Below are 13,982 nucleotides of genomic sequence, written 5' to 3' on the forward strand. Positions count from 1 at the left end.
ATTCATCCAGTTAGCCTCTGCACGGCCTTTACACTGTCCACGACGGTGATGTCTTCGATGGCCTTGATTTTATCAGGGTTGATCTTGATTCCCCGGTTCGACACCATAAAGCCCAGGAATTTGATTAAACCGACCACGAAAGCACATTTCTCGAGGTTGAGCTTCATTTTATATTTCCTCAAAATCCCGAACGTTTCCTGCAAATGAGCCAAATGGTCCTCTACATGCAGGGCTTTAACTAGCATGTCATCGATATAAACTTCCATTGACTTACCTATTTGTTATTCAAACATTTTATTTACTAGGCATTGGTAAGTAACTCCAGCATTTTTAGCCCAAAAGGCATTACTTTATAGCAATACGTTCCATATTTGGTGATAAATGAAGTCTTTTCCTAGTCTTCCAGGTTTATTTAAATTTAATTATATCCGGAATAGGCATCGAGAAAGTTAAGGATCTCATGGCCAGCTGTGGCGTCGATCATGCGATTGATGTTAGGCAGTGGAAAAGAATCTTTGGGGCATGCCTTATTTAAATCCTTATAATCTACACACATTCTAAGTTTTTCCCCCTTTTTAGGGACTACGACTACATTGGCTAGACATTCGGGATATTTTACCTCCCGAATGAACCCTATTTTGAGACGTTTAGTTACCTCGTCCTTTATGAATGCATGTTTTACCTCGAACTGGGGACTTCTCTTTTGTTTCACCGGTTTGAACCTGGGGTCAAGGCTTAGCCGATGCGTTGTTATCTCCGGTGGGATCCCTGTCATGTCAAAATGGGATCAAGCAAAACAATCTATGTTATCAATAAGAAATTGAATAAGTTTTTTCTTGAGTTGGGGGGTTAATCCCATTCCTAGGTATACCTTTTGCTCGGGCAAGTACTCGATCAATATGACCTGTTCCAGCTCTTCGACTATTGATTTGGTGGCGTTAGAATCTTCGGGAACAATGAAAGTTCGAGGAGTTAGAAAATCCTCTTCTTGTTCTTCTATCCCCTGCTTTCTTGATACGGTCGAGGCTGGTGGCTGTGATTGCTATTTGGCTTCCTGTTTACCTTTGATGCTCGACCTTTCCGAGGTGGATAACATTGATATCGGTTGTAGACATGTGATTTTTGACCCTCCCCAAGATTTTTATATTTTAGCACATAAATATTTATTTTAGGCCTATTATAGCTATTTCAACTCATTTATACTCTTTTACTTTTATTTTATTACAAGAAAATGAAAATTACAAAAAATAGGTTCATTAATATTTTATAGTCAATTTTTAACCTTAAAGAAAATACCAAAAAATAGTTGTTTAACGGTCAGTCTTATTTTAATAATTGTTAAATATGGCTAATTAATATTTTTGATAATACTTTTTAGTTAATTAAGCTAATTTTAAGCATAGCTAGTCATAAAGGCCCAAGTTTCTAGCCCATTCCTTAAGCCCAATACCCATTAAGCTAATCCTAGGGACTCTTCTAGACTCTTCTTTGGAACAAAAAATAAATAAAAAGACCCTAAGGACCTAGGAGCAATTAACACAAAAATACACATTTAGACCTAGATCTATATAATAGGGGTAATACCTAAATGAGCGAAAAGGAGAACAAAAAAATCAGACCTAGAACGCCTAAGGACCATCGCCGCTACACCCCTTCTTCTTCTTCTTCTTCTTCTTCTCATTTTACCCACCGAGGGAGATCCCCCATTCTTCAACATTAGTCGCTGAACCCTTCCTCCTTAACCAAGAAACCATCAGCCAACGCCTTTCTCTTTTACTCTCATCTCTTCCCTCCTCTGATCATAACCTCACACACTCACAACCCATTCAAAATTCGGACTCTCACCGATTCACCAATTCACTCACCCTCTCTCTCATGTTTTAGGAGTAGTTTGAGGTTAAAAATTCTTAAAAATCCAAAGAGAGCAGAAGTTTGAAAATCAAAAACAAAGGGACTAGGAGGCAAGAGAAAAACTAAAAAAAGGGAGTTTCTGCATTCGTCTGGTTTTCCATTGCTTGGCTTCGCATTTTTCTGGATTTTTAAAGTTCGTGGTGAGCTTGGAGTGCTGCTAGTACTGCTTCTAAAGGAGACGTTTGGTTGCTGGACTGAGCTCCAATTTGAAGCATCTCGCATTTGCTTTATTTTCGGTCCAGTTTATTTTTTTGTTCTTGCTTCAAAAACAGGTACCCATATATTCCTAAGTTTGTAGTATTTGGGTAAATGGAATGAAATTCAAATCAAAATTCCTGTTAGTTTGAATCCATATGTTAGTTTGCCTGGTTGTGATAATGACAGGCCTATGAATGCTAGATTAATTGAATTTAATCACTTTAAAGTTGATTCTGATCTTAAAGGAATAATCTGGACAGTGCATAAAGATTTGTGTGAAACTTGTTTTATGAATCATGTTTAGTTGTGCTTTGAAGAAAGGTTAACACAATTCTATGCATAGTTTTAATTGTGTATGGTTCCTACGGTGTTTCACTTTTAGAACCATTGTATGAATGTTGAGTTCAACCAATAGTGTGAAGTTAACTCGGTGTGTTTCCGCAATTATAAAATATTATGGAGCTACCAGTTATTCTTACAACAAATTGGGTAAAGACTGAGGCTTAAAATTGCTCCATTCACTGAACTATTACTCACTGCCCCAATTTCAATGTTCTATTTGGTTTCTACATCATATTATGGTAAGAGTTAAAGTTTTGTTACATCTATATGAGAGTGTACACAATCTGCAATGAACATTTAAAAAAAAAGAAATGGAAAAAGTAGTGCTCAAAGTGAAAGTTGATAATTAAATGTTGAAAATGCTTTTGAAAGTGTCTTAAGTTTGTTAAATTGGAATCACAATTTTGTTTTAAGTGGAACTTTTCTTATAAATAGGTACCGATTCTTTTGGAGTTTTATTATTATTACTATTATTTTCCTATCCTTTAATTTCTCGTTCTTTTTTTTATGTTAGTAACTTGCATATTTTGTTTTAAGATTATTTTCTGTTTGTTAACATTTGTAAGGGGATTATGACGGATTTGTGATGAATATTTTGGTTTGTTTCTTTAAGATAAAGTTTGGCGTTTGGCATAATAAAAATGCTTTGGGCCATGCCATGCCAAATAAAGCCCCTAAGCCCATGACCCTTAAAAAATTACTTAGCTTTCTATAGAAATTTGAGGTGCCCATATTAGCCAAATATATAATTTATGGCACTCACGAGCTAAGTTAGAAATACTTTGATAGAACAATTCGAGGTGTGTCGTGCCAAACAAAAATCTTAAATGCACGGTCTTCATTTAGTTAATATTTTTATCCTTAGAAATTGAGGTGCGCTATTTAGCGAATTTTTCATGGCCCTCGCAAAGTTGAAAATGCGTAGTTTCTTTAGGTGCGTAATTTAAAATTACCTTCCTAAACTTGGGTGTGCATTTCATGTGACCCAACTCCAATTCTCAACAACGTTAAATAAAATGTGTCATGGATCGCATGTGCATTTCATGTGGCATGGTTCAAGGAGTGTTTTAAATAACGTTGAATCTTCCTAAAAATAAGTAGAAGTGGTTAATAAGTTAAAAATATACCATAGGTTTAAAAGTGTTTTAAAATCAGATAATTAGGCCAATGATAACAGTTAAGCGACCGTGCTAGAACCACGGAATCCGGGGATGCCTAACACCTTCCCCGGGTTAACAGAATTCCTTACCCGGATTTCTGTGTTCGCGGACTAAAAAATAGAGTCAATCTTTCCTCGATTCGGGATTCTAAATCGGTGACTTGGGACACCATGAATCATCCCAAATGATGAATCCGAAATATAAATAAAATAAATCCCGTTTCGATTGTCACTTAAATTGGAAAAAATTTTCCTTTGCGCCCTTACGGGTGCAGGTAGAAAAAGGAGGTGTGACAGCTCTGGCGACTCTGCTGGGGATCGAACCCAGAATCTCTGGTTCAAGGTTCAGAATTCGAGCTTAGAAAAATTGTTGTATTTAATTATATTTGATTTTTATACATATTTTTGTGCTGAATGTGCTAAATGGTACCGCTTTGATATTACTTGAACTGTATATAAACTGTTACGAAAACCCTCTTCTCTCTGAGTCTTCTAAATCATATGGAAAGTGTGCACTTCGTGTGACTTCTTTTCTGTTAGAGTCGTATCCCAATTTTAGAACGAGGTTCAGACAAGTTGCAAAGCCGGTGAAGCTTCTGTATTCCTGGTACGCTGCCCCCCCTCGGCTCGAGCTGTCCGCTCGGGTAAGCTAGGTTTAGAACAATACACCCAGGTTTTAAACCTAGAATAACATAACCTCATGTCGGATCCCTAGTAGGAATGTTTGTTTGCATCACGTGCATTTGACTTTGGAGACTCAACACAGGGGTTGGGTCTGTCTAGGACAGGTGTACCTAAAAATCAAAACACCATCTTGATGCATCTTACGTGCTACTTGCGTATCTGTCTGTTTCGGCTTGCATGTTGACTGGCTTCTAGAATAGGGAAAAAAATGAAAAGAAAAAAAGAAAATCAAAAAAAGAGGAGAAAAAAGAAACAAAAAGTGAGTGGTAGGTATTTAGAAAATTCAGAAAATCTGCCAAAATTCTGGAAAAAAAAAGTTATTTCAAAACGAGCCAAAATTTTCAAGTGTCATGTTTTCCTATTCTGTCAAAACTGGGCGAACTACGCGGGTCTGATTCTCACCGGATGTGAGATACGTAGGCAAACCTTATCGGTTCCGGCCCATAATTTTCAAAAAAATCCAAAAATATTTTTCTTTACTTCCTCTCTAGAAAAGTCTTTTTTTAGAGACCCCAATTTTTAAAAATTCAAAAATATTTTTCATTACTTGCTTCTTTAGAAAGCCTTTCTTTTAGACCCTAATTGTTTTTTTTTTTAAAAATAGAAAAATATTTTCTTTTAATTTTTCTCAAAATCCAAAAACATATTCATTCTTCTTTCGAAAATTCAAAAGAAACTTCAATATTCAAAAATATTTTCTCTTTTCTTTAGAAGTATTTCTTTCATAAATTCAAAATAAAAGTCCAAAAATATTTCCTTTCTTCTGTGGAAGTTTTTCTTTCGAAATTCCAGAAAAAAAAGAGAGAGTTGAAATTCAAAAAAAAATATTTTCTTTATTATTTAGAAGTCTTTCTTTTCAATTTTTTTTTAAAAAAACAAACAAACAAATCGAAATCCAAAAAATATTTTGTTTCTTCTTTTTAAGTCTTTCTTTCGAAAAAATTCAAAATCCAAAAAAAAAAAAATTAGTTTATTTCCTTTGTTCTTAATCTTCCCGAACTACGTAATATCTGATTCATGTTCCCACATGATACGTAGGCAACCCACATCAGGTTCGATCAACCATTAAAAAAATGATGAAAAAAATGAAAAACAATGATGATAATAATAAGGACCGACTGAGTCCATTCTAACATGTCTTTTGTTTTGAATTGTGAAGAAAGTTTGAGGTGGTCGGTTTGTGGTAAGCGGCCAACACAAGATCCAAGAAAAAATGATAACTGACATCAAAGCTGTTACAAGTGCTCAAGAGACTCAGGGTCAGAGGGTTCAACAAGAGTCTACTTTTGTTGAGGAAAATAGAATACTGAAACAGCAAATGACCAAAATGTGCCAAGCATGGGCCAATGGCCAAATACAGCCTTGTCATGAGTCACAATTTGCTACCCGGCAAGAGCAATACCACTCTCCTGAGTACCACTCATACCTATTTGATTTTCCTGCAAACATTGAGAAGCCTGCCCGAAAGATGGTACAGGAAGAAATGACCCAAAGAGTGAAAAGCTTAGAACAACGGTTGAAAAACATGCAAGGGTTGACAAGTCAAAAGAGTGTTTCCTTCAAAGATCTATGTATGTTCCCCGATGTCCACTTGCCGCCTGGTTTCAAGACTCCCAAATTTGAAAAGTATGATGGACATGAAGATCCTATAGCCCACCTGAAAAGGTATTGAATCAACTGAGAAGTGCATGAAGAAATGAAGAATTGTTGATGGCTTATTTTGGGGAAAGCCTTACTGGAGTAGCCTCCGAATGGTTTATGGATCAAGACACGTCTCGCTGGTATGTCTGGGATGACATGGCATAAGCCTTTGTCAAACAGTTCCAATACAATATTGACATTGGCCCAGGCCGCAATTCCCTTTCAAACTTGAAAAAGAAACCAACTGAAAGTTTCAGGGAATATGCCATTAAATGGAGAGAGCAAGTAGCTAGAGCTAAGCCACCCATGGACGACCACGAGCTAATCACTGTCTTCCTTCACGCTCAAGAGCCAGATTATTTTCAAAACATGATGTCCGCAGTTGGCAAATCCTTCTCGGAACCAATCAAAATGGGAGAAATGGTAGAGAATGGTCTTAAGACGGACAAAATTATAAGTCAAGCAATTTTTAAAGCTGCAACTCAGGCTGTCCGGGTTGAGTCTGATAATATTAGCGACACAAATGAGAAGGTTGAAGAAATCATGATGACATCAGGGTCGAGAAGAGGTCCCAGGAGAACATCTCGAAGGCATGAACAGCCTCCTCAAGTTTTCCATGACTCCCCTGAGCAGTATTATCAACCTCAGAACCCTCAATACTCTGTCGCTCCACCTCAGTATGTTGTCCAGCCACCAAAACACCACAGAAGGCGAGCACGAGCATCACGAAATTTCTAACAGCCTCCACAAAATTTTCAGGTGCCCTATAACCCACATCCAAGCCAGAGGTATAAAGGGGAACAAAGGTTGAAAGATAATTTTATACCAATAGGAGAGTTCTATGCAAGCTTATTTGAGAAGTTAAAGCATTATAACATGATTGCACCTATTCCTCCAAATCATGTGGACCCACGTGCAAGAAGCTTTGACTCTTGTAAAAGGTGTGAATACTATTCAAATGCCCAGGGGCACAATGTTGAAAGCTGTCGGGATTTGAAAAGAGAAATAGAAAGGATGATCCAGGAAAACCTGATTGTGATCCAAGACAGTGACACCCAGAATATCGCGCAGAATCCTTTACCTGCACATGATGATGCATGGTGACAGGGAGTATGAGAATCCTCTTGGGAATTTGCTAACTGAAGTTAATGATTTTGAAATTGGAGAAGGCTCTGCTGATTCTGATGAGCAAATTTGTGGCTAAATATCAAGCCTAGCAATTGAAAAGTCATTCCCTCCTCACTAGGAAGGAATCTTGGAAGCTTGTTTTGATGTTTTTTTCTATTATCTGGGTTATTTCAGGGTTGTGATCCTGATTTTATTTGTTTTATTGAGTCAAATCCTTCTATCCCTCCATTCTGTTTGTGTGATTCTTGTCTGTCTGTTCTATTGCTATTTTCATCATTCGGGTTATTTTAGGGTTGTAACTCGTATTTTGGGTTGCTTGTTTAGTTGTAAAACCCTTTCATCCTTTACTCAATAAATACAGTTTGTCCTTTTGTGTCATTCTGTTCCTAGTTCTTTTCTCGCTAGTTCTAATGACATGACATGCATGCAGAAATTTTGGCCAGATCTTAGGAACTGATTTAATCTGGAATTTGATAAGTAAAAAAAATACTTTGAGGATGAATAAAGAGTTGGAATACTTCGGAACTAAGGTCGAGTAAAATTCACCTTCAAATCATTGTGAAGATCGGGCTTGAGAATGTTTAATCAATTGAAGTTTGTTGTAAAGTTTTTCACTAAGGGATGAAAAAATGTCTTATGACCACGACACACCAAGAAGACAGACATGTTCATCAATGCTGTGTGTAATGACCCGACCGGTCGTTTTGAGCTTTTGCACTTTGATCGCTAGTTCTCGGGCATGACTTACCTCGTGTTGTATATTATGACTTATGTAAATCGTTGGTGTTGCATTTCAGGTGAATCAGAAGGAATTTGGATGAACAGTTCTCAGTTGAAGCTTGAAATTTGAAAGGTTTGACCAAGATTTAACTTGTTTGTATTTGATCTCGGATTTGAATTTTTATGGTTTGGCTAGCTCCGTTAGGTGATTTGGGACTTAGGAGCGTGATCGGAATGCATTTTGGAAGTCCGTGAAAGGTTTAGGCTTGAATTGGCGAAATTGAGATTTCGGCGTTTTCCGGTTGATAGGCAATATTTTGATATAGGGGTCGAAATGGAATTCCTGAAGTTGCAGTAGCTTCATTATGTCATTTGGGATGTGTGTGCAAAAGTTCAGGTCATTCGGACGAGCTTTGATAGACTGTTTGATTGAATTTGGAATTTGGAAGTTTTGGAATTCTTAGGCTTGAATCCGAGGGTGATTCGATGTTTTAATGTTGTTTTCAGCGTTCCGAAGGCTGGAACAAGTTTGAATGATGTCATGGGGTGTGTTATCATGTTTGGTCGGGGTCCCATGAGGCTCGGATAAGTTTTGGAAGAGTTTTTGAAAGATTTTGTCGTTTTGAGCATAAGCATGTAATGATCCAAAGGTCCATTTTTAGTTCTAGAGATCGAAATTTGATTTCGAGACTTGCAGAATTTTGATATTGAATTATAGGACTGATCTGGAAAGTTTGGTCTAATTTCATCAAGTCGCGATTGTGTTTTCGACACGAAACATGAGTTAATTGTTTAACGAGCGAAATGGGTATTGAACTGAGCAAATGAGATCCAAATTGAGTTTCAACTGAAGGGCTATGTTTGTATTATTATTTGTGACTCATAGGAACAAGAATCATCGAATTCCGAGTTCGTATGATGGAGTTAGAGTCTTTTTAGTGAAAAGAAAAGCTGCTGCAATTTTCTGGGCAGTTTCTGCATTTTTCGCACATGTGAACAGTAACCGCACCTACGTGAATAGTATCCGTGTACAGTACCATGTACAGTAAACATGAACAGTATCCGTGTACAGTACATATGAACAGTACCCCGTATACAGTACCCGTGAACAGTAAAATGCGTGAACAGTAACCACAGAAATTCTGGACAAGGTCCCATTTTTCATTTTTACCAAATTGGAGATTCGGGAGAGGTGATTTTCGGGAGATTTTCAGAGAAAACAACAGGGTAAGTGTTCTTAACTTAATTTTGGTTAGATTACCCGAATCTATTTCTAGTTTTGGCATTTAATTGGTGATTTTAGTTGGGAAAATCTAGAAAATACTCTTGGTTTAATTTGAAGATTTGAGGGTCGAATTGATGTCGGATTTTAGTATAATTGGTATGGTTGGACCCGACGGGCTGATATGAGTGATTATGAGGTAGCCCAAGGGGCTGATACTATTCTGAGAGTGAGCCCGAGGGGCTGTTACTGTTCTGATATTGAGCCCGAGGGGCTAGCACTGTTCTGATATTGAGCCCGAGGGCTGGTTCTGTTGATATTATGCCCGAGGGGCGATTTGTTGTACATATTTTGCTCGAGGGGCTGTTTACATTTCTATCATTTTTGTTACTCACTTGTAAACTACTTGTTTTACTTGTTGGAAAAAAGGGATTTTGACTTGATTTCTCACTGCTTTACTGTTTAAAGTGATTTTACTGCTTCAGATGGAATACCTTGTGTTTTCGCATGATTTCTTGCCTTCAGTCTTTATTTATTATTTTACTCACCGAGTCGGAGTACTCACATTACTCCCTGCACCTTGTGTGCAGATTCAGGTATGTTTTGGCTGATCAGAGGCAGAGTCATCAGGGTTTAGCAAGGTAGCTGTCGGCGTTCGCAGCACTGCTTTTCTCTCTCCTCATTTCATTAGTCTGTATTTGTACACTCCAGGCTTTCAGTTGTATTTATACCCTAGTAGATGCTCGTGACTTGTGACACCCCAGTTAGGGCTGTGTCGGGTAGTGCTTCCGTTAATTATATTATTAAATCATATTTAAACTGTTTATTAATGTTTAGCTATTTTTGAAAAGGCGATATGGGTTTGTTGGCTGGCCTTGTCTTCACGAGAGGCGCCATCACAACCAGAGCGGGGTTTGGGTCGTGACAAGTTGGTATCAGAGCCTAGGTTACATAGGTCTTACGAGTCATGAGCAGGTTTAGTAGAGTCTCGCGGATCGGTATGGAGACATCTGTATTTATCCTCGAGAGGCTACAGAACCTTTAGGAAAACTTCACATTCTTGAATTCTTATTGTGCGTCCTTTGATTCAGCTTGAAATGTAACTCTTTGAATTCCTTCCACGCGTTCGTATGCATGCATGAGCGCTCAGTATCAGATGTGCCTTGATGGCTTGTGATTCCCCGATCGAGGGGCGAGATGTGATCTCTGTGAGTTTGATGTTGGGCCAGTCTAGGGGACTTGAGGTCAAATATTTGCCTATGGCTTGAGCACCGAGGTGCTGATTGTGTGAGCAAGTATTTTTGAACTTATATGTTCGGTAGTGTCCCTATTAGTGGGAGTGATGGCTGGATAACTATGTGATGAGTATGTTAGTACTGCGAGATGTATCCATCTTGATTTGAGGTATAGCCCCAAGTTATGGGTGTGCAAAGAGTTTTTCATGTGTCCTAGTTGGGAGTGAAGTAAATTTCATATTGCGGTATGAGTTTAGACTCAGGAAGACTAAGTGACTGCATAATGGTTATGATGGTGGAAGGTATACATAAATGTTAGTTTAAGGTGAAGAAGGTGGGTTATCTCATGCGAAGTGTTCTGAGGTTGTACGATCCTTATGTGTCTGTTAGATTTGCGAGTGAAGGATATGTGTTGCAACTTAAATTGGATCGCTTAGTGAGTGGATGTAACTATTACGAGAGTGGAATGCGAGATTTGCAGAAGAGTTAAAATTCTAGATGATCTGTGTTTTCACAAGCTTATAAAAGATTTGAGTTTAATTTCATTATGGTATCATGGCATCAATAGAGTATAATCGTTATGAGTTATTGAGTGTGTTTTGATCTATGTCTTCGAGCCAAGTGGGGGAGTCCGCTATTGAATAGTTGATTGCACGGTTATGTGCTCTAATGGTTCCAGTTCGAGGTGTATTTGTAAATCAGTTGTGGCTCGAGTAAAGGAAATTTCAATAAAGGCTATGTTATGCTTTATGGGTGTACGAGAATCAGGGAATGACTTGAGTTGTGGTTGGTAACGAATGCTCGGTGCATAGAGTAGGAAGTTTCTTGGTTATATTGGAATGAGGTCACATTCTGCAGTGTCGGAGTGCAAATAAAGCACAGGTTGTTTGGTTAGTTTAATCAATCTAACTGCGGTTTGAGTAGTGTGTATGACTCTAGAGAATGGTCATATTGTGTTCAAAACTCTACATGCAATAATTGGAGGCTTCTAAGTTGTACTTATGGATAGAAACTGAGTTTTCAGTGGAAGATGGCAAGACTTGTGATATTTTCTATATTAATTATGGGATTCTATATATCAGTATCGGGAAGGTGAAGTTAATGGGTTTGGGTAACACTTAAAGAGTATTCAACGGCTTAGAAGCCTTAGACGGTGTAGCTTTATGCTTAGGTTTTGTGTGATAAGCCTAGGTTGAGGAAATTGTGGTGCTACATCAAGAAGGAATATCAAGTTGAAGATGAATCAGAAGGAATTTAGATAGATGGGGTATCTTGATAGTAGACCAAATTGGTATGGTAAGGATATGATTAATTCTTTGTGTGTATTCGAGGTAATGAGTTCCTACAGCTATTTTGAAACTATGCTCTTGGGTTTTGATGGCTTGCTTAGCTTGGTCTAGTTAGAAAGATTCAGTCCTGGCAGTTGAATTTGTGCAAATGGAATTGGGAGAGTTCTTATTGATTTCTACCGTGGTTGGAGAGGTGCAATTTCTCCGAGTGTGAGAAGCATAGGATATGTAATGATTTTTCTTCTAGATGAGATCAATGGAAGTTCTTGGCTAGATGAGTTACAGTTTAGTTCTGAAAGGAAGTTCATAAAACTCTTAGGCAGCGGGTAGCTTCATATGATTAAGGAAATGGTATTGCTAATTGGAAATGATTTGATGAGAATCTATGTTTTAGTAAAAGGGCAATGTTATTAAGTTGATAGCACTTCGGTAGTATTGCAGAACCTTCTTTTTAGATCGACTAGTGATATTCGAGTTTGCTTGGTGGCACAGGGAAATTTTAGAGTATCTATAGTGGAATGATTGGGTATTAGAGGTGTGGCATATATTCGGACGGCGAAATTGGGATAGGATATGGTGATTCATGTGTTGTATGGACGTGGAGATGGAAGTTCTCATATTCAGGCTATGTTGTGATTGTAGATTATGTGTATCAGCACTGTTTAGTGACTACCGAGATTTAGAGTCCCGAATGGATATTTCTTTGCTTGGTATGTTAGATTTGGATGTGATGTTGGGGATTTAGACTGATCGTCTCAGTGTTGGGTTATTCTGGACTATTGCGATATGGGCTAGGTTGGAAATGCCAAAGGTTGAGTGGCGATGTGTGTCGGGTTATGTTCTGGTGGAGTGGTTTATATTTCATCGACCCAGCGGATGGCTGGGAAGGATTGCTTTTCTTAATTGGGCCTTCGTGATGGATGTCAGTGCAGAGGTTTCTACCATTGATTCAGTTCCGATGTTGAGGGACTTTCCGGAAGCGTTTCTTGTGGCCGGGCATGTCGTCGAGTGAGGTTGTGGATTTTGGTATTTATGTGATGCGGGGCACCGTATTGTATGGCTCCGGCAGGAGTTATGGTAGTTGAAGGAGAAACTTTAGGCTTCCTTGGTAAGGAGTTAGTTGGTAGGCCAAAGTGGATGCGTGTTCTAGCTCCAATCGACTTGGTTGGCCCCGAATTGTATTGTTGAGGGATAGATTGATTCGACCGTTATTGAGCTTATTAGTGATCTGGGGAGATCTATGAGTTGCCTTTCTGTGTTGTGAGACGATACGATCTGTTGGTTATAGGCACCTATGATGCGGTTCTATCAGAGTTTCATAATGGAAGTCAAGCGGGAAGAGTAATTTGGTGTTTCTTGGTGAACGACGTATCGGTTATGTCCTATCGGGTGTGCGTGGTGTATGTTATTTGCTTCACCATGAGTATGATGAATTGCTTTGGTTCCAGATATCAAATTGTGCGTGGTTGTCGATTTCGAGCATAGTGACTTAAGGTGGTTCCATGTGGAGCAGTGTTTAAATAAGGTCGCACATTGTAGTGAATATATGTGGAGGTATGACCTTGCAGGTTAGATTCGTGTGTTCTATTCCTATGATGTGAGACGGGTTCTCAGTCCTGCATTGTGGTAGTACTGGTGAGCTTGAGGTACAACTCTTTCATTTGAGTCATTTTGATGATTTGAGTATGTTCGAATTGTTGCTTATTGGTGCGCGTATTATGCTAGATGTGGCTTAGGCCTCTATTGGTGTAACATGTCACTAGGGTAGTGTGTTGGGTCAGAGGAGATCGTTGGGATCATTAATGAAAATAAACGGACTCGATTTCAGCATATTTGATGGGTAAACTTCGAGGTTCGGTTCAAAAAAAAATTTGCTATGGTAATTACCAGAGGAGAAATGGCTTCATAAATGGTTGATATGAGGAATGGTTATGGTTTATTGCGTGTTTCATTTATCGTTGGCAATATATGAAAGTGTTGGAATGAGACTTTAGCTGATAAGAGGTTTTCTATCGGTATTTGGTTGTTATGGGCAGCTGCTGTGAATAGAAGTTATTGTTGCGAGCGTTAGAGTTATATGGTATATCATGGGATTGCTCCCGATGTTGCAGGCATGGGTTACTACAGCTAGTTCGGGTCTATTCAGTGTATAGGTGTGAGGTTTTGATCGTATCGATGGTTTCAGAAATGAAAAGGTGGTTCTATGGCTTATGGGCTTGATTGGATTGTGCAATTTCAGTTGCAATGTGTTATCAGACCTATGTGAGATAGGGTGACATAGGGTCACCCCCGGGCATATGCATGGTACGGTTATTCAGCTATGGGTTGGCTTCTAGAACAACTCTAGGTACGTTCGAGGACGAACGCGTGTTTAAGTGGGGGAGGATGTAACGACCCGACCGGTTATTTTGAGCTTTTGCACTTTGATCGTCAGTTCTCAGGTATGACTTTCC

At 38.6% G+C, this 13,982-nt stretch overlaps 1 long non-coding RNA gene across 1 annotated transcript; it reads left to right on the plus strand.

The window, feature by feature from the left end:
• Positions 1–1,605: 1,605 nt before the first annotated feature.
• Positions 1,606–9,448, plus strand: LOC142170713 (uncharacterized). The gene is made up of 2 exons (XR_012700108.1): positions 1,606–2,183; positions 7,861–9,448. It is a non-coding gene; the product is annotated as an uncharacterized LOC142170713 (long non-coding RNA).
• The last annotated feature ends 4,534 nt before the right edge of the window (positions 9,449–13,982 follow it).

Source organism: Nicotiana tabacum, chromosome 16 (genome assembly GCF_000715075.1).
Source record: "Nicotiana tabacum cultivar K326 chromosome 16, ASM71507v2, whole genome shotgun sequence".
NCBI classification, from domain to species: Eukaryota; Viridiplantae; Streptophyta; class Magnoliopsida; order Solanales; family Solanaceae; genus Nicotiana; species Nicotiana tabacum.